Genomic DNA, 22,348 nt, shown 5'->3' with positions numbered 1-22,348 from the left:
CGATGAAGTTAACATAAGCATCAGCTGCTTTAGAAGTAGTGCCATTACACTGTATTCGTACATGTGAGAAGTGGTCAGCAGCGTTATGATATTTTCCTGGACAATGCACAATCGTATAATCTTACTCTTGCAGTCGCAAACCCCACCTCTCAATGCAAGGGAGATTCTTGGCTTTAGGGATCGCAAAAATTGTGGGGACTGCTTGGTGGTTGGTGACGACAGTGTGAAATACTATCAATACAGGAATACATGTAAATACTCACAAGCCACACCACAGTGAGACTTTCTTTTTCAGTTTGAAAATAGGCACATTTCGCCAATGGCAAGCTCTGGCTAGCATAAGCCACAATGTGTCTTGGAATATTAGGATGTCCTGTGTGCTGGGCGAGGATGACACCCAACCTTACTGGGATTGCATCAACAACAACCTCCGGCTATAATTTTGGATCAAGGAATGCTGTTTCAGTGACATTCTTAATTGCATGCTTGATTTTCTTGAAGCTTTGTTCACATTCACTTGACCATCGAAATGGGATATTTCGTTTTGTTTAGTCTTTCAAAGGGGCACTTACCGACACAAAGTCATGTATATACCTTGAACATTAACTGCCCATACCAAGGAAGGATCACAGCATAGCTACATCTTGTGGGGGAGAAATGGATGTACAAGGCTTGTACTTTATTTGGATCCAGAGTCATTCACCCATCAGAAAAGATATGACCAAAGAACATGAGTTTGATTTAATGAAAATCACACTTTGCAGCATTTAACGTGAGACCTGCATTGGTAAGTATAGGGCACACTAGTGTAAGACCTTTATCATGTTCTTTCGTGTGGCCCCAAAAACTAGTATGTCACCAGTGTAATTGAAAGCATATTTGACTGGTTGTATTATGTGATGAACGACATCCTGAAATAGTTCTGCGACTGGTTGTATTATGTGTGGAACGACATCCTACAAAGGTTCTGCAGCTGATTACACTCCAAGACGTAGTCATTTGTATCTAAATAAACCTACATGAGTCGAAAAGGTAGACACTTTGGCTTCATTGAGCTGCGTAATCATGTCAGCAATGTGCAGACTTGGATGTCATTCTCTTTCAATCGCCTTGTTTTTGTGTTGCTGTAGGTGCCCTAAATGGGAAACGTGTGCCCAGACATGGGTCCCATTCTCACTGTGCCACTGAATTCAAGCTAGCCTATGTCACGAGGGGTGAAACCTCAAAACCAGTCCCAGGATGCTTGTGTCCAGTCGAGGGAGGATATGGTTTGGCAGTTCATGCTGGACTGTTCCCAAGGGGAGCAGGGTCAAGAATGATGTGCATATGGCTGGGTGCAAACTTGGGTGCCAAGGTAAGCAAAATAACCAATGGATTTAACCCAGTTCTGTGACTGTGTGGTTCTGAAATTCTCAAACCTGTCTGCATTTTAATCTTGCCTTCACGTAGGCTAGTGAAGTGGGCCCAACAAGCAAGTGGCTTTGCCTTCTGAGTTCGTGCATATATTAATTTGGGTTTCTCTGACTCTGAATGAACTGCAGAGAGAGTAACCCTTTTCACCTGAAGCTGACCTTTTGCAAAACCAGTTCCGCTAGCTGATCGTTGTCTGAGTTTTCAATCACTGTTTAGGACCTTGTTAACCATTAGTTTCCTTTGCACATATGTTATCTTAAACAACATCTAAATGGTTTCTTTCCTTAAAGACTTTCTTTTCTGAAACTTGGGTTTTTGCTATGTGTCGTGATTGCCATCTAGTGTTACTTTTCATGTAGGCTTCAGAAGTTAGTTTGTGAGCAAAGCAGTCTGACCTGTTGCGAACCACATATACACATTAACCAGGGATTTCTTCGTGCAATGGAGTTAATTTTAGAAGCTGGCCTTTCACCCAGGAATTGACCCTGCCAAGCCAATTTCCCTGCAAGACCGTTATTTACTTTTTCCAATCACTATTCAAGACATTTGTTAACTTTTAAAGTTTCTTTTCGTATTTGTTATCTGGCACATTATCTGAAACTACTTTTCTTGACTGTTCTTCATTTCATGGGTTACGCTTTCAATTAAGGGTTTGTGCGGGCCTTCCAGATTATTATTTAGATATGCCTAAATATTAACTTGTGGGTTGGGACACTGTAAAATGAGCTTTACTGTATGATGCTGTGTGATGTCATGTACTTTCTACTGGTTGAATTTTGGTGCAGGGGTGTGTATTTTAAATGTACCTTTTTGTGTATAAATTGGGATGTCTCTCCTTAGTAAAATTGAGCAGTTTCTTGAGTTGTACACCGTGTTGTATTGCTGGGATTTCTGCTACTAGCTGCAGCTAATAAATTTGATCTCTGACGCCACCTAGAAGTATTCTGTGTCTCTGTATACCAAGGCAAGGGAACCTAGAGGACTCTGGGGGTGTCCCTGACGCTGCTGGGTACTTGAAAACCCGGTTCTTCAGTTGGCGCGACCAACGCGGGCCAACTTCAGTGGTAGCGGTCCAAGCCTGAAGATTGCGAGGAGCCACGTGAGGAAATTCTGGAGGAGGGCCCCACTTCATCGACCCCTGCATGTCGGTGTGGACCAAAGGACTTTTCTGCGAGGCTTCCCGCTTTCCAACGGCTGCGAAGGACTGCTGCCCTGACTGTCGCCTTGTCTTGGACCCTCCGATTGATGTTTGTAAAGCGAGACGATAGACGGTCTTCTGGTGGCATGACAGATATTTGGTTAAGTATAAGTGGGTCGCTCCCACGACTTTGTTTGATTCCTTGGTTTTGATTTGGCTGCTGCAGTGTCCAAAGCTGAAGGGCTTGTATATTTACATGTATATCATTTTTTGATTCCCTTTGAAGTTTGAAACCAGACTAGTGAGCAAGATGCCTGGTCTTGGTAAATTTGGTAATTGGTTTGTTTGTGGTAGTAACAGGGATTCCCGATTGGAGGATTCATGTCCGATACCTCTGGTTGGAACTCCGACTTATGAACTTTATTCGAAACACGGAGTGGGCCCTATTACTTATAATGAAGTATGGGTCCGCTATACTTAAAAGGATGGTGTTTTACAATGGCCCCCACATGGTAGTTTTGAAACAGAGATTTTAGACAATCTAGAAGTTAAGCTATTTAAGAAGAAAGCCCGGCCGGCAATGTTTGACTCTTTCCGCCTTTGGCGTAAGGAAGCCAAACAGAGAGAAATTAAGCAAGCAAAGAGAGATAGGAAAGATAAAAATATGTCAGTATTACAAGCTGCTAGACAGTTTAAGGAAGATGGAGAAGAGCGTGCGAGTGAAGTCTTAGATAGACAGCGTTGCATGGCCATAGGTAAATGTTATCCGGCCTTGCCGTCTTCTCCTCCGAAAGTGATGGAAGACCCTGAAAAAGATCCTTTGATCTCTCATTTATTGAGATTGCCTCCTCCCTATGTGCAGGGTGCTACTGCGCCTCCATTACCCCCAGTTGTCCCACCCTTTGTTGTTCAACCTCCTGCTGTTGTTCAGCCACCCGGTGCGCCACAGATGGTTTTGCCTTCTCCTGCGCAACCCATTCTAGGGTCGCCAGCCTTGCTACCAGCTTTGCCTCAAACTCCTTTGCCTTCTGCTTCTGCATCTTCGATTTCTAATGTTCTTGTTCCTACACCTTCCTTGCCTCAGAATACTTATTCTCCTGTTCTTATGTCTGCTTCTTCTCCTTCTGTTCGAAAACGAATGACAGAAACTGTCTCTAATTTGTTGTCACCATTGTTTGGGTCACTGAATATGACCCCTGTTTCGGAACGTAAACAGAGTCGTAGTCAGCTTCCTAGTTCTGAAGAACGGACAGTGTTGGATTTGTTGGCTCATAGGTGGATTTGAAATGCTTCGAGGTATAATTTGCCAGCAGTTATGGATGTTTTCTTTCAGTGGGAACCGCCTAAGCAAAGGTATGCTTTTGATGTAATGTGTACCTTTTTGCGTCAGGAATGGGAAGATAATGAGTTGGGTCCGATCCCGCAGGATGTGCTTGATGTTCAGTCAGATTTTGCTAAAGGGATGATAGTGGAATCTGATGTTACAGATGCTGTAGAGACGATACTTGCTTTCAGATCTAGGCTTTCGCCTCAGACATTGTATGAACCTGATCCCTCTGTTAGGAGGAAAGTGAAACAGTACCCTATGAGAGAAGTTCCTCCGGTATGGAAAGAAGCAGTTCAGGCTAATGTAAATCAGGGTATTCAGGCCGCTCCGGCTCATTTTCAGCGAGTATGGGTACATGTCCCTTGGAAGAGAGCAGAGGTCTTGGCTCTTAAGCAGACCTTACCTGACCCTCGTAAGAATCCTGCTGGTTATTACAAGGAGTTGTCCCAGACAGTTGAAGCGTGTATTATGAATTTAGCTGACATCGATATGTTGATGGGTAATGTAGTCCCTCAACCCTTGTGGGCGAAGATTCGTCATGAGAATCATGCTGCTGAATTAGGTGATACCTGGGCGAATATTGTCGCTGCAGATGGTAGACAGGAGGGAGGTGCTAAACCTGAACCTCTAGTTTCAGAATTACCAGGTAGAATTATTAATCTGATGAAAACGATGATGCCCGCTTTACGAGTGAATTGGGATAAGTTAGCAGCATGTAAGCAGAAGAAAGACGAGAGTGTATCTGATTTCTTCACTAGGTTTGAAGAAACGTTTATTGATCATAGTGGTCAGGATATGAGTACGGAGGGTGGTCAAAGGTTGTTTGTGGATAAATTTGTCTTTAATTTGCTTCCCGAACTTTCTAATAAGTTAAAGGACTCTGAGAGTTTATGGGCTGTCTCTTCGTCGGCCCAGATATTGGCTACTGCACAATATTACGAGAATAGGGATAAAGATGAGAAGGATAAAGTGGAGAAGAAAACGAAAGAGTTAAAAACAAAAGTTCTTTTGCAGCAAGCTTATCCGCCTCGTCAGAATCAGCCTCAGTTTCAGCAACCTCCACAATTTCAGAGATTGTTACAGAAGCCCGAACCTTATGTTCAGCGATTCTTCCCTGGCCCTAATCAGTGTGCTTATTGCAGAGAGGAAGGTCATTACAAGAATAGTTGCCCGGCTTTGTTACAGCGTGCGAATGGTGTATCAGGTCAGAGAGGTCGTGGTAGTTTTCAGCAAGCTCCTAGGGGTAGGGGACGAGGTGTGATCCCTTAGAATGAGCATTCCTCTTCCCTACAGAATTCTGAGAATTATTTTGACAGACAGAATGTGCAGAGTGGTCAGTCTGCCCAGTATTATGTTGAGGATTACTATGTCGAAGGTGAGAGTTCTGGTTATAATGATAACTAGGACAGCCAAGGACAAAGTGAGGGAGTAGTGTCAGTTACAGTAGACCAGAGTGGACCTTACGTTGAAGTGAATACATCAGGTGTTGTAGAACCTTTTCTTTTGGATACTGGTGCGATGAAGAGTTCTATTATGCACTCTAAACTTCCTGGCGCACCTTTGTCTGGCTTGATCAATGTTTCAGTAGGATTTTCAGGGGCCCCAGTTCGTAATCCGGTTTCTAGTCCTTTGTCCCTTTCGATTGGCCCTTGTGAATTGGAAGCTCCACTTATTTTAACGACTGGTTGTGGTGAGAATCTGTTGGGTTTGGACTTGCTGAAAAGATTATATGCGACATTACATTGCTCTCCTTCAGGAGTACAACTTACCCTTGGTAAGAAAGTTATTTCCCCAATGTATTTGTCTAAGGATTGTTTGCCACTGGAACTGCGTTCGCTTCCTGATACACTTTGGGCTACAGGTCCAAATGATGTTGGTCTTTTGCAGATTCAACCTTATGTTGTCACGCTTAAGTCAAATGCTAGGCTACTGGTTAGAGGCGGCAGACCTGAGAGCAGAGGACGGCCTGGGACCAGGGTTCGATTCCCGGCGCGGCAGGTTTCTGGACCAGGGTCAGCGGACTCGATAATTCTCTCGCCTCGGTGCCCACTCTGATCAGCGATCACACTCGGCAACTCTGGGCATTAGCTTGCCTCATCTTCACTAACGGCCCCACCAGACCGCCGGGGATGCCTGGTCTCACCCTGGAGATACCCATTAAGGGACCATCTCTCAGGGAAGCCAGGAAGGGTTTCGCAGCAGTCGAAGCGCCTTGGGACCCTACGGGTAAGTAGTGCGCTATATAAATGCCAATACAATACAATACAATACAATACCTCGTATTCCACAATACAAGATCTCGAGCAATGGCGAGAGAGCTCTTTTAGCGATTGTTTATGATCTGGTTGAGAAGGGTGTAGTTGAGGAGACGAGAGGTAATGTTTGTAACAGTCCTGTTTTGCCTATCCTTAAACGTACTGATGCTTCTCAGCCACCTGTGTACCGGTTTGTGATCGACCTTCGAGAGGTAAACAAGATAGTCGTGCCACAGTTTCCTGTGGTACCTGATATCACTGCTTTGTTGACTTTGATTCCTGCTTCGGCAGCTTGGTTTTCTGTCATCGATTTGAAGAATGCTTTCTTCAGTATTCCTATTGCTGAGGAGAGCAGGGATATTTTTGGTTTCTCAATAGGAGGTCGAAGCTTCCGGTTTAAGAGAGCTCCCCAAGGTTATTGTGAAAGTCCCTCCATCTATAGTCAGGCGTTGAAAACTCAGCTTGACGGTTTTGTGTTACCTGTTGGTGCTACTCTTATTCAGTACGTTGATGACTTGTTGATTACTGCTGATGATGAAAAGATTTGTAAAGAGGCTACTCTTTCTTTGTTGCGGTATTTGTCTGACCTTCATCATAAAGTGTCACCTTCCAAGTTGCAGTACTGTCGCCAAGAAGTGACCTACTTAGGTCATCTCTTGTCGAAGGAGGGATGGAGATTGACCCCAGAACGAATTCAAGCAATTGTGCAAATGAATGTACCATCCACACAGAGAGAAGTGATTGCCTTTTTAGGTATTACATTATATTGTAGACAGTGGATCCCCAATTTTTCACTGTTGGCAAAACCTCTGTTAGCATTGACTCTGAAAGATACTCCACATCCTCTTCCTTGGTCTGACGAATGTCAGAAAAGTTTTTCTGAACTACGCGATGCATTGTGTTCGGCTCCTGTGTTGGGTACTCCAGACTATAGTAAGCCTTTCACATTGTACGTGCACGAGAGAGAAGGTTGTGCGTTGTCAGTGTTGACACAACCATTTGGGGACAAGCAGCGTCCATGTGCGTATTTCTCCTCTACGTTAGACCCAGTTGCTAAGGCGTTGCCGAGTTGTCTGAGAGCTACAGCTGCAGCGGCTGTTTCTATCCGACAGTCTGCTGGTTTGGTATTGGACAACACGTTGATCGTGATGGTCCCGCATGCAGTGGATACCTTATTAAACAGGACTAAGACACAGCACCTTACTAGTGCACGTCTGTCAGGTTATGAGTTGACACTGTTGGCTAGTCATGTTCACATTAAAAGATGTAATGTGCTGAATCCAGCTACGTTGTTACGGATCCTCAGGAACAGCATGATTGTTTTCTTCGTACAGAGGAAGAAACGAAAGCTAGAGTTGACCTCAGGGATACTCCCCTTGCGAATGTTGATGGTACCCTATGGGTAGATGGTTCGTGTTTTAAGCTTCCGAATGGTAAAACGACTGCAGCGTATGCTATTACAACTTTACATACAGTTGTTGAGACAGCACGCATACCACAGAATTCTGCGCAAGCAGCAGAATTGATTGCACTGACTAGAGCATGTGTGTTGTCAGAGGGAAAGCGAGTGAATGTTTACACCGACAGCCAGTATGCGTTTGGAGTTGCCCATAGTTTCGGAAGCTTATGGAGAGAGAGAGGATTTTTGACATCGCATGGTACGAAGATTCAGCATGGGCAGTTGGTGAATGAACTTTTGGAATCTCTCACTCTCCCAAAGCAGATTGCAATCATGAAGTGTAGTGCGCATAAGAAAGTTGTGGACGATGTTGGTCGAAGGAATGCGTTTGCGGATGAAGTTGCGAAGGAAACGGCGAAAGATATGATGAGCCGTATGTATGTTGCAGGCCCAGCTAATTGGGTTATGGCTGGTGGAATGTGTGAAGACACAATAGAAAGTGTGAAAATGATTCAGGCTGAAGCGACTGAGAAAGAAGTGAGTGTTTTGAGAGAAACTACGGGTATGTTGGATTCGACAGGTTGTTGGGTTGAGTTGTCAGAACACCAGCGATGGCTGTTGCCAGATGCGTATGTGCTCCCAGTGGTTACAATGGCTCATGGAATGGCTCACATAAGTTCGAAGGGAATATGCAAGTTGTTGGCCCCAGTTTGGCAGAATGCTGGAATTCCGAAATGTGCAGAGAACGTGGTGAAACATTGTATGATTTGTCTGAAGTATAATCCTGGTAAGGGAACTCCAACTCCAGCTGGTCATTTTGCTCCTCCTACGTATCCGTTTGAGGTGATACAGCTAGATTATATACATATGGAGAGATGCAACAATTTGAAGTATGTCCTTGTGGGTGTTTGTGCCTTTTCCAGGTGGATAGAGGCCTACCCCCTAAAGGACAATACTGCCTTGTCTACAGCCAAGGTTTTGCTGAGAGAGTACTTCCCTAGGTATGGTTTGCCGAGAATCGTATGGTCGGACAATGGGAGTGAATTTGTGGGTCAAATCAGGAAGAAAGTGTGTGCTGGATTGGGAATAAATCATAAGTTCCATGCAGCGAATCACCCCAGTCTACTGGACTTGTTGAATGTTGCAATGGTACCTTGAAGCTGAAATTAGCTAAGGTACAAGCGAGCACTGGCCTTACATGGCCGGATGCCTTGCTGTTGGCTCTTTTGTCAACAAGGACGACTGTGCATTCTCGAGTGGGACTTAGTCCGTATGAAATTGTGTTTGGTCGTCCTGCGAATGTTTGGGGTGTGCCTCGTCCTAAAGAATACAGCAGTATTGAGTACCCTATGTTGGTGGATTACTTACATGACTTGACTGCTAAATTACGTGTTCTCCACCAACAGGTCTATGACAGTCTACCGACAGCAACTGCAGATCCAGGACACACAATTCAACCCGGTGATTATATTCTCACGAAGAATTTTCAACGAACAAAGAATTTGGAGCCAAGGTGGACTGGACCGCATTTAGTTTTGTTAGTGACTCGAACTGCTGTTAGAGTAGCTGGCAAGAAAAACTGGGTGCATGCCACCCATACAAAAAAAGTTCCTTTGCCTTTACCGTATGATCAGTGGGTGAGGGATGGTATAGCTGATACAGATTGCGAGCGAGTCCCCACATTTGTGCCTTTTAGTGATGCTCATTTGACATGGACACGGTCAGAACACGAGGATGATGATGTTCTGCAAGCTGCTGTGCCTCCTCATCTAAAGATTGACACCACCAATCCAGAACTTTTGTTTCCGGACCAAACTGTGCTGACTAAATCACGTTACAACCTCCGATCTCGGAATAAATAAAGGGACTTTGAACATTATTTTTTTTTCCACACTGAGATCAAAAAGAGACAATTTCTTCAAGTATTTAAGTATTTTGCATTTGACTTTTGTTTTTCTTTTTCTCTTGCTTTTTCTGAAATTGTATTATGGTTTTCTGTAAAATTTTTGATTGGTTACCATTTGCCAGTTGCAGGGTCACGTAGGAGTACCAACGGTTCAGTTTGTGACCTGAGTAGTGGCAGTAGGTCTGCAGGACTTGCAGTGTCCCTATGACCTGCTAATAATCACAGCTGAAGTACTCTGTCAAGATTGCGTTAGCGACATTAGAAAATGGAGATTGTATTGAGGAATGACGATAAAAAGCAAGAGATGAAAAACCGATATTATAGAATGTTGTTCTCTAAGTGTGGTATAGCTTTATCTATTTTAATACTTTTATGTATTCTATTAGCTACTATATTCTGGTTTGTTCCTTCTACACAATTGACGTCTGCACCAAATTCTCAACCTACTCTTTCTTTTTCTACTGTTTCTCCACATGAGTTTCATACGTTACCTGAACATGAACAGACACGAAGATCAGAATTTGTGAACAATTCGTTTATACAGATGTTGCATCAGCATCAGCTAGTCATTAATACCACAAATTGTTGGGTGTGTGGTCTTATGCCACATACTACAGATAAGGGAATGCCATATTTGGTTTTGCCTTTTTCGCCTAACGGGTCAGTTTGGGCACTCCAATCAACGTTTATCTATGCGAATGAAGCCTCTCCTGTACGTTCCGTCAAAGACAATGCAAGTAATAATGCCTTGATACAGGGAATAGTTCATATGATTAGAGATATCGATGCGTATAGCGCTATCCCTAGAGATGAGGTACGAGCATATGTCGGTTGGAATAAGACAACATATAGTGCTAGCTTGACGGAGAAAGAAAGACAGCGTAGGTCTCCTCCTATTTGGATTGTACCCCACCGAGGTCATCTTTGTTTGCAAGGTAATGATCAGAATCCGAGAGCTCAGCTTGGTAAGAGTGTGTGTGTTCACACATACGTTTATACGTCCCAGAAATCTCCTCCGTTTGTGCCAGCTAAAGGCACGTATTTTGTTTGTCACGATAGAGCATACACATGGTTGCCATCTGATTTTTCTGGCACATGTTATGTGGCATTTTTGCTTCCCCCTACATACACTGCTGTTTTCGACTACCATAAGACAAGATATGGTAGAGGTGTAATCGATGCGATAGATACTGTCGCACAAGAAGCTGGAGACTTCTTTAAGGGTTTCCTACCCTTTTGGGGTCCTATGGCTAATAGTAGGAATATTCGTCAGCTTAGGAGAGTGGTTGAGGCCACTATAAATGAGACTGCAGGTGCCCTTAGCAATATTACAGCTGAGCTTCAAGCGGATCGCCTTATGACATTACAGAACCGTTTTGTTTTGGATATTATACTTGCAGATAGAAGTGGGGTATGCAAATTGATTAGATCTAGTTGCTGCGTTTTCATACCAGATAATGCCCCGACAGTGTACCAAGCCATCTCTAGACTACATAAGATCTCTGAGTCTATTCATGTGGACGAAGGAGACTGGTCGTTGATGGGATGGTCATGGGAGTCATTGTCCAAATGGGGATGGAAGATTCTGACGTTCCTTGGTATGGCGTTAGCTATCCTTTTTTCGTGTTGTTTATGCATCCAGTTTGGTCCCGCCATTTGTAGTCTTTGTGCTACGATCAGTGTGAGAATACCAGTTCCGAGAGAGGTGAAGGATAATAAGATGATGTTACAACAACACCTTGATGACCTGATGAGAATAGATATAGACCTAGATTCAGATTGACATGAGTTTAGGTTATTGCCTACGTAATGGCAAAAGGAGGGTCTGTGGTTCTGAAATTCTCAAACCTGTCTGCATTTTAATCTTGCCTTCACATAGGCCAGTGAAGTGGGCCCAACAAGCAAGTGGCTTTGCCTTCTGAGTTCATGCATATATTAATTTGGGTTTCTCTGACTCTGAATGAACTGCAGAGAGAGTAACCCTTTTCACCTGAAGCTGACCTTTTTCAAAACCAGTTCCGCTAGCTGATCGTTGTCTGAGTTTTCAATCACTGTTCAGGACCTTGTTAACCATTAGTTTCCTTTGCGCATATGTTATCTTAAACAACATCTAAATGGTTTCTTTCCTTAAAGACTTTCTTTTCTGAAACTTGGGTTTTTGTTATGTGTCGTGATTGCCATCTAGTGTTACTTTTCATATAGGCTTCAGAAGTTAGTTTGTGAGCAAAGCAGTCTGACCTGTTGTGAATCACATATACACATTAACCAGGGATTTCTTCGTGCACTGGAGTTAATTTTAGAAGCTGGCCTTTCACCCAGGAATTGACCCTGCCAAGCCAATTTCCCTGCAAGATCGTTATTTACTTTTTCCAAGACATTTGTTAACTTTTAAAGATTCTTTACGTATTTGTTATCTGGCACATTATCTGAAACTACTTTTCTTGATTGTTCTTCATTTCATGGGTTACGCTTTCAATTAAGGGTTTGTGCGGGCCTTCCAGATTATTATTTAGATATGCCTAAATATTAACTTGTGGGTTGGGACACTGTAAAATTAGCTTTACTGTATGATGCTGTGTGATGTCATGTACTTTCTATTGGTTGAATTTTGGTGCAGGGGTGTGCATTTTAAATGTACCTTTTTGTGTATAAATAGGGATGTCTCGCCTTAGTAAAATTGAGCAGTTTCTTGAGTTGTACACCGTGTTGTATTGCTGGGATTTCTGCTACTAGCTGCAGCTAATAAATTTGATCTCTGACGCCACCTAGAAGTATTCCGTGTCTCTGTATACCAAGGCAAGGGAACCTAGAGGACTCTGGGCGTGTCCCTGATGTCGTTGGGTACTTGAAAACCCGGTTCTTCAACTGGGGTGAATGTTTGACAATGTTCGGCATTCATTCCATCTTCTTTTTGTGTTCCCAAAAACTAGAATGTAATCACTGTAATTGAAAGCATTTGTGACTGGCTGTATTATGCAATGAATGACATCTTGAAAAGTCTGTAGACGATGACTCTCCAAAACCTACCCTTTTTTATGCATATAAACCAACATGAGTAGAAAAATTAGTAATATGTCTGCAATTCTCTTCCAGTTTGAGCTGGTGATACCCTTTGTTCAAATCAAGTTAGGAAAAGACTTTAGCTCCATTCAGATGCGTTATCATGCGACAATGTGCAGACCTGGATGTCGTTCTCTTTCAATTGCCTCGTTGACTTGGCACATATCAATGCAGTTGCGCTCAGCCATTTTTGGCACTACCACTACGGGTGATCACCATGGTGTCGGACCATTGATTTGCTCAATGATTCTATGCTTTAATAGTGCCTCAAGTTCTTTCTCATCCCCAGTCAAAGCTGGCGAAGGTAAGTTTTTTTTTAACTTTAAAATGAAACCCCCCCTCCCCAGCAATGGTACATGCAAATGATCACACCTCACATGAAGCTTGGTATTACATGTCTTTATTCCTCAGCATGTAACCATTAACTGAACATTCTGCATGAGGAATTCTATCACCTACACCCACACTTCCGTCACTCTTTGATGGAGTTCGTCAGAACCTAAAAGGGTCTCGTCATCTCTAGCTCACAAGGCACTACAAACTCCACCTCACTCCTCACTCATACATTTGATGTAAAGAGACCTCATTGTGTTATAAGCACTTGGTGTTCCATATAGCTTCTTCTGGCAACAGGGGGTAGAGAAGTATTGGTGGGTCGCTATTCATTCTCCAGTCCTTGTGCCACTTTAAACAAATCCTACGGAGCATGTTGGGCGTTAATGGTGTCCCTGAAAGCCTATCTTGAGGCATCTGTGCACTTTGGAGAGAGACAGGGGCGACCCTTCGAAAATCTAATGGGGCCAGCTATAACATTAGAGGGACTCCTGCCTGGCAAGCATTTTTGAAAATGTTCTAAGATTGAGATTAATAGTGAGTGTAAGGTTTCCCCTCATATGCCTGCTCTGGATTTGTGTTGAGTGTGAGCTATCAACAAAATCTTCAGTCTTCCATGTTTGGCAAAGTTAGAAGGTATTTTAACTGTGTAATGGAATAAAGACTTCTTCCACATCCTTTAGTCACAAATGTTCCAATGGGACATTATTTACCACAGATGGAAAAATAGAAGGGACTTGTCACAATTTATATGTGGAACCTTCATCACAGCTTGACAGATGATTGACTGGTAAGCAGAACCTGTGCTTATTAACCAGCTATTTCTGCGTTTAGAAGCTTATGCAATACCACCATGATTTCAAGAATATCTACTGTCAACTCTTGCCATACCACCGCAAAACCGCCTTTCAACAATGATTTCTAAAAACCTGCCATAAACCCCTTCAGGAAACTGCTCACAAACAATAACCCACTTTAAGGTTTTGCACAAGCTGACCAAACAGAGTATAACACAAGGATAGGAGTAGTGATAGATTCACTCTTGGCCAAAGGCAGTGAAATGCTCTAGGGCTTTGAGGCCTCTGGTTCTGGGGGCTTTTAAGCACCACATTCAACAAACAGCTTGTAAACTCTGCATCCAAGCATTAGAGATCTTGTCTGCATCTGATACCCACATATTGCCTCAAAATGCAGCAGACCTCTCGGCAGCTAGACTTTACATAGGTGACATATCCATTAAGTATTGCATACCTAAGCTTCATCCAATAGGAACCTGAAGACGGCTGTAATTGCCTACTATATGTACTAAGCTACTATTGTCATGGTGACACACACACACATCTACATTGCTTCCAGATTGGCACACATACTTTGTGTCAGGTGTCATTGGATAATGTATCACACGAGCATACACCAACATTGCATATTTTCAATTATACAATAATGTTTTACATTAGTCAAGGCTATTTTACTCAACATTGTTTTCTTGGTGTCACATAAACCCTACATTGTGTCATGTGCCACAGTTCTGCATTGTTACACCAACATTATTGCTGAGGTATCCTTTGAGTCAGACATTTCAGAATCCACATTTCTTACTCTTACGCATAAGTGTGTGCATCATTTGCCACAATTTTGCATTCATACACCAACCTTGATGTTGAGATATGCCCCAGTGAGACATTTCAGTATCCATGTTTTTTAAACATACTTTCATGATTGTGTGGTTAGATATTTTTGATACTTCCATCATGCAGAGTTTAAACCCATTCCCTTCCATTTTACAAACAACTTTTGTTCATCTTGCTAAGTGGAAGTCATGGTTTAGCGCTTTGCAATATATTTAGGAGCTATGGAATGTATGTGGTACAAGGCGGAAAGAGATTGCAGAAAAAGTCTGATGACGAATCAAAATGAATGGTGCAGAGATACGATTTTGCAACAGTGTACAACGACAGGAACAGGTATTTAACTTTGAAGTAGCATTCTGTGTCTTGGCAGTAGAAAGTGATTTTGAACAATTTTTTTAGAGACCAAATTGTAGTGAGATATTTTGACACAAATGTACCACTCATTACTATCAATGAAGAATCCATGTTTTGATTATACAACTGACATTAATAAGAGTGCCCTCGCTTCACAGAACTAGATGACAAAAAACTCAACTAACGTTTTTTATTGTTCAAGGAACAGGCAGCAAATCTACTTTAAGGGAAGTGTCTGTAGGGGAAAAGAGAGATGCCCGAGTGCGTGATTCAAATGTATTATTCAAATGCAAAAGTATATTTGCTATATTTAGAAACCCCAGTCATGCACCTTTTAGCTGCACACACTTTTCAAGTAGTAACTTTTAGTTCAAAAGAGTTTTATTAAAAATATTAGAGAAGCGTAACACAAAAAGAAGAAAGAAAATAAAAATAACATATGAGCAATGCTTGATGTACAGCATAATAACTATGTAATCAGGAGAACAAATATGGTTCAAAATGCATAAGAGAAAACATTATTTAAGCAGAGTAACAGCATATGAAGAAAAATAAGAGTATACAGAAATAATGCAAAAACCATAATACAAGATAACATATCAAATGCAATAACAATTAAGAACTATGTCATGGAGGTTTAGCTACTTCTTGCTGTAAAGGAGATATAACTGAGGAGCGCTTAGCGCTAGTATCAAGAAAAAGTGTAACAGGTGACCATAAGTGTAGACATTTGGATGCCATATGCAATGGGTATACAAAGGAAGTGTCCAGTCTATGATTGTAACAAACTGCATACCACCATGCCTGAAAGGACAGTTTAGTGAAATCCTTCCAATTTTTGGTGATTTGCTGGAAAGTGACTGCCACCAATAGATCAATGATTTTCACCGGTGAATCACAGTTTTCCCAAATGGGGAACAAACTACCTAAGAAGATATGTAGAGGGGCAAAAGGATGATTGGTGTTGAAGATAGAGTTTATGTGGGCCCATACCTTGGTCCAAAAAACACGGGCAAGAGGGCACATAAAAAACATATGAAAGAGATCCGCTTGTGATGCGTAGCAGGACCAACAAGTGTTGGGGATGTGTGCATGCCTAGTATGAAGTATAGATGGAGAGAGCAGGAGCCTGTTGTAAATGTAAAAAAGTGTTTGTATAGTACTGGCCGCCCTTGAAGATTTACGACTCTTGAACCAAATTTTCCCCAAAAAATCTATCGACCAGGAAGTTCCCAAATCAGTCTCCCATGCTAATTCTGCTTTAGTTTTTTCTCTTGGATGAGGAGAAGAGTGCAAGGCCGCATATATAGCGGATGCTTTGGAAGCATTGAGGATCAAATCCCTAACGCTGTCCATGGATGTAGAAGTGGGCATATGAGTTGGTTGATCTGAACCGAATTTTGAGTAAGCACTTTGAACGGCTTCCGATAAAAGTAAAAATTTGGATTTAAAAGAGGGAGGTAGAGTGAACAAAGAACTGGCCTTATCGAAGGATATGAAGTGGCCATGATCATACAGTTGGTGAACCCATATTATACCTCTCTGTCTCCAAGATTTACAGAAGACAAGCTTGTTGTTAATCAAAATGTTTTTGTTATGCCACAAAGGCGAAGCAAAAAAAGAAGTGAGAATGATAGGTGGTAGTATTCGTAAGGTGTGCTTAATAATAGGAGTAAAGATGGATTGTGGCCTACGCGTAAAAGACAAGAATTCCTGAAACGAGAAGGGCGAGAGAAAAGACTTTTCAAGTAAAGCCCACTTGGGAAGATACGTAGCAGGGTCCGAGAGCCACTTTGATGCTTGGTGCAGAAGAAACGATTTGTGATAAGTAGCAAAATCAGGAAAATTCACTCCCCCCTCAGTCTTCGAGCGAATGAGCTTTGAAAGAGACATGCGTGCTCTTTTAGTGCTCCATAGAAAGGATAACAGGATAGAGTTAAGCTTTTTAAAATATCTGGAAGGAGTAGCTAATGGAATGTTAGAAATCATGTACAGAACTATCGGTGAAAGCATCATCTTAATGGTATCCAAGCGGCCCCACCATGATAGATAAAGTGGATGCCATTTTGCCGTTAAGGCTGATAGTTTCTGAATGCAATTAACCATGCAACGCGAGACTGTTTCTGAAAGGGTCAAAGAGAAGTGTAGACCCAAATACTTGATATAGTGCGGACTCCAAGTGAAACCTGAGAAGACAAAATCAGAGCTAAGGGTAAATTTGGTGAGGGGTAAAATTTCACATTTGTCCTTGTTTAATTTATAGCCAGAAACAAAAGCAAAGGATTGGACTTCAGCCAAAAAGGCAGGAAGGGAAACTTGTGGGCGAGATAAAAACATAAGGACATCATCAGCATACACTGCCATTTTTACAGTATTATCCTTAAAAGTAAAACCATGTATATCAATGTTTTGACGGATACGTAGCAGAAAGGGTTCTAATGCAAGATTAAAAAGAAAGGAGAGAGCGGACATCCCTGTCTGACACCCCTGTGTAGGGGGAAATAGGAAGAAAGATCTCCATTTGCTGCCACCGCTGCCCTAGGGTTAGAATATAGGAAAGAGATTAGGGCAAGAATCTTTGGGCCAAAACCAAACCAATGAAGGACGCGAAAAAGATAGGGCCATTCAACTCTATCAAAAGCTTTTTCAGCATCCAGTGCAATGGGCGCTAAAGGGTGTGAAGAGTGGGAAGCCTTAGACAAGATGTCAAAAAACAAACAGGTATTATCCAAAATGAGACGTCCTTTAACGAAACCAGATTGTACTGCCCCTAACAAGTCAGATAAGTATGATTCCAACCGCAAAGCTAAACCTTTCGAGAATATCTTATAATCAATATTGACTAGGGAAATGGGCCGATAATTCTTGCAGTGCTGAGGATCCTTACCGTCTTTAGGAATGAGGCAGATAAGGGCGCCCGCAAACGAACCAGAGGAATGACCCGATTGTACGAAATCAGAGAAAAGGGCACATGGTTTAGGAAGAAGTAAACTGGAAAAATGAGTGGAAAACTCTACAGTGAAGCCATTTGGGCCCGGAGCCTTATCCTTCTTAAGTGTGTGCAGGGCCTTCAAGAGTTCCTTTTGCAAAATGTCTAACTCCAGTGACGAGAAATCTAAATAGGTGGGAGAAGTGTATTATATTGAAGAGAGAAACTGGGTAATGTCATCGTCGCAAGAAGTTGTTTCGGACGTATAGAGTGACTTGTAAAAGTGAAGAAATTCAGTCAGGATCTCTTCATCCTTAAACTTTAGTTGAGCATCCCGACCAAAAACAGACTCGATATTAAGTTTGTTTTGTTTGACCTTTAAATAATTCGCTAATAATTTACCTGCTTTATTCTGGCCCCCATAGTATTTGGCACTAGCTTTAAGTAGAACATTAGAGGCGTTGTTGGTTGTGAGTTGATTGAACTGAAATTTAGCTTTGAGGAGATCTGACAGACATTCTTTGGATTTGGAAGAATAAAAGGAGTGCTCCAATGCCTTAGTGTTAGCTAAAAGAGCGTGGGTATTTTGTCGTGCCTTTCGTCTTTTATTGGAAACATATCTGAGAATGAAATCCCTAGCTGAAGCTTTAAATGTATCCCAGACTACAGGAAAGGATATAGTATCTGTGTGATTAAGAAAGAAAAATTCATGGAAAAAAGAAGTAAATGACGATGTGAAGATGGGATCCAAGAGCAAAGAATTATTGAAACGCCATTTACGATTTAGTTTGGGTGTACTTAGGACGTCAAGATGCATAGAGACTGGTGCATGGTCGGATATTAGTATGGAGCCTATGTCCGCATTCACGAGTGATTGAGCAACATTGTGAGAGATAAAAAAATAGTCTAATCTGGATTGGGTTTGGTGTAATGGAGAGTAGAAGGAGTATTCTCTCACTGTACGATTTGAAAGTCGCCAAGCATCTATCAGTTTGTGTTGTTTCATAGTTTGTATGAAAAGCTTATGAGAACTATGGGGAATAAAGGAAGATGAGGACTGATGGTCAAGGAAAGGGTCGAAAACTTCATTACAGTCACCTGCAAGGATAAAATTATCATCATAATATTGTGTGATAAGTGTAGCTAAAGAGGACCAAAAGTAGGGATCACCCGTTGTAGGCGCATATTCATTCAATAAGGAGAAAGGGACATTATCTACCAAAAATTTGACAAACACCCATCTACCATTAGGGTCAGAGGAATGAGAAAGTATCTTAATGGGAAGGGACTTACGAAAAAGAATAAGAACACCATTCCGCTTACCATCCCCTGGAAAAATAACACTTCCTGCACCCAGCTCCTCTTTAACTTTACAGATTCTTCAGATGTTAGATGAGACTCCTGTACACATGCAATGTCTGCATCTAATTTAGTCAATTGCGATAAAACTCTTTGCCTTTTAATGGGCGATTGTAAACCTCTGACATTCCAAGAAACAATTCTTAAAGGCATATAAGAAAACTAATACATTGATGCATGCATAGATATATCATATTTTGAACAAGAAGAACCATTTTGAACTGTTAACCAATAAAATATGAAAAGAAAGAAGGCTGTTAAAAAAGCGAAAAGAAAGAGGAAGTAATGTGTGAAAACTACGTAAGATGGAATAGAAAAAGAAGAGAAGATGATAAAGAAGTTTTGGGGAAACAGGAAGAGGAATCAAAGGAAAGAAAAAGGTAAAAAAGAAATGAAGAGCAAAAAGTGGAGAAAGAGATGGGATGAGAAAACAAAAGACTTACAACAAATCCAAGACATACGAGGAGTGGGAGGATGGAAGGCCACAACGAATGATGACGCTCTCAGGACTCATGAGGAGGGACGGAGAAGAGGACACACAACCAACCAGCAAGTAACAAGAACACGAGGGCAAGGATGAGGAACGTTAAGATAATCTGCGGAGAGAAAAGTAAATACATAAATAAATAAAATTAAATACACTTGTGCATATAAAGGTATGCAACAGACGGGAACATACAGTAAACAATAAACAATAGACTAAAGAAGAGTTACTGAGTAATAGGAAACTCAATACATTGTATACAATTTATAACCATCATGCAAACTTAAGGAAATAAAAAACTTGTAGGCCATATATACAAACGAGGACAGTCATTTGGAGTGTGATGTAGAAGCCATTTCCATTGGTTGGGACTGGAATGAGTACAGGAAACTATTGAGCTGCAAAGGATCTTCATAAGTATTGGTTTTGTTATTTATGGTGACCTTAAAAAGGTAAGGATGAAATAACCCATAGCGCGCCCCTATCGAACGCAGCTGAGGACGTAATGACAAGAATGCCTTGCGACGGTCTGCTGTTGACTTGGCATAGTCCTGCGTGAAAAACAAAGAGTTGCCAGACAAAGTTATTCTATTCAGTGCTCTAGCAACAGAGAGGACCCTCATCAAGTCAGTATATTCCAGGAAGTATATTATCACTCCTCTTGGCCTGCTATTAGAAAACGATGAAGATGCGGATGTCTGGAACCCAGACAGTGAGCCCTCTGAATATGAAGAGTAATATCCTCTGGGAGCTTGAGAAGTTGTGGAAGAAATGATTTAAAGAAGGTGATGGGGTCTGAACCTTGTGTTTGCTCAGGCAGACCGTAAATGCGTAGGTTGTTCCTTCTACTTCTATTTTCCAAATTTTCCACTTGCCTATGAAGCAGTATCACCTGGGAAGACAAAGACTCCATTTTGGTTGCAGAAGAAGAGAGATTGTCTACAGACCGCTCTAAAGTGACGACGCGTTCTTCTATATTAGACCATTTATCAGTGAGAGTTTGAATCGCTGAGTTAGTCTCTTCAATAAACGGTCTCAAAGCTCGAATCTCTTCCAACAACAAGTCCATAGTAACTGAAGAGTTTTGTTTCGTAGGCGATGGATGATCTTTTTTCAGTCTTTTAGAGGGCGATTTGGTATTCTTGGCAGAAGCAACAGGTGCTGAGGTTGTAGATATTATTGAAGATTTAGATGAGGTACTGGTAGAGTCCTCCATTGCTAGGCACTGGTAACGTGAGCTAGTCTGGAGCATAAACTTACGCAGTGGGGGTTTGGCTTCAGATGAGGCCTTTAGCTGTTTACCCATAAAGAGGTCATATAACTGTAATGTTTAACAAAACAATGTTGATAGTGAAAAACATGAAAAACAAGTTATCATATACGCAAGAGGAGTCATCAACATGTCATAGGAAAATAAGCAACATCTTTAAGGACTAGGAAACTTGCAAATACATAACAAAATGGTATAAAATTCAGCACAAATTGTAATGAATTTAATAGATGAGAGAAAAAGTCACTTCAGGCTGAGAAGAGAAAGAAAAAACAGCTGAGGATTAATTTTATGATGTAGTTGGAGGTGCCATAGGTCACAAAGGTGAAAATCAGTATCCTATAGACATATTGTGACGAGAAATTTCGTGTCAGTAATTTCCATGAAGAGAGAAATTATTGCTTGAGCCAGTTACAGTCACAGAAGAGCAATAATGCACAGAAATTAGAGTCAAACCACATGAAAATAAAGTTCCGAAAAGAATTAAACAACCCGGAGTAGTGCTGAGACGGGATACAGCAGATGAGACCACATAAATGCCACACAGGAGAAGACTCCGTCAGTGGCTGTGAGGAAATGGTGGGCTCCCATATCATGTAAAACAACACACCTCAAAAAATGGGCTAGAAACATAGAAACAGCTGTGTAAATGAAACAAGGGCTGAGAAAGTGAAGCAAAGTTGATTGTCCAAGGTCACACACCTCAAAAGTACCATTATTGCTTTCCACAGAGAAATAATGTCAATTGTCCATTCGTAGGATATATATTCACTATACTTGACAAAGTCAAAGTCAAATGATCTTTATTCGGATATGAAATATCCATAAAAGTACATCATCACCACCAATAGGACAATCAACAGTTGATAAAGTGCAATATATAACATTGAGGAAACGTCAAGGATAGCAATATCATTGTGCAATTATGCAAATTGTAAACTTTGGACTGGGTGCAAAATCAGCAGTTACATATTTATTACATCCTCTTAAACAGGCAAAACGACAGAATTCTGACAAAGTAATTGACATTTGGCATTCATATAAAATCTGAACACACAACACAAAAACATGCAATGACAGTACAGTTTATACAGTGTTCATGTACAAAGAAGTGATTTCACATGCTATATTAAACATTAAGCACATATCCTCTGTTCTCTGTTCCCGACTATTTCACAACATTCTTTGCGCAAAATCTGTTTTGGGAAAGAATGTTCCATTTTCAGTGGGAGTCCTCCTGTCTAGGTGCTTTTTGTGTGTTCTTATGTGTAATCTGGGACTTTAGGTGCATATTTATAATAAAATGGTGGGATGCGGTGCTACTACAAAATTGGTAACGCCAAGCTCCAACAGTTTTGAAATGCAAGGATGCACCTTATTTACAAAAATATGGCGCACCCCTTAATTTCTCATAGAGTGGATGCCAAAAAGCTGCCTAGCGCCAGCGCAGACCTCCTAGCGCCATTTTGCTGTTCTGCAGGGGCGACTGT

The 22,348-nt window shown here is 41.6% G+C and overlaps 1 long non-coding RNA gene across 1 annotated transcript in view; it reads left to right on the top strand.

Moving 5' to 3' along the window:
* Positions 1-1,136: 1,136 nt before the first annotated feature.
* LOC147683281 (uncharacterized) overlaps positions 1,137-22,348 on the top strand; it is a 100,854-nt gene continuing 79,642 nt past the window's right edge. The window contains exon 1 of the long non-coding RNA XR_015301030.1: positions 1,137-1,354. This is a non-coding gene — a long non-coding RNA (uncharacterized LOC147683281). The remainder of the gene's footprint in view (positions 1,355-22,348) is intronic.

This window comes from Lissotriton vulgaris, chromosome 11, assembly GCF_964263255.1.
Source record: "Lissotriton vulgaris chromosome 11, aLisVul1.2, whole genome shotgun sequence".
In the NCBI taxonomy this organism is placed as follows: domain Eukaryota; kingdom Metazoa; phylum Chordata; class Amphibia; order Caudata; family Salamandridae; genus Lissotriton; species Lissotriton vulgaris.
This window is presented reverse-complemented; position numbering and strand designations above follow the sequence as displayed.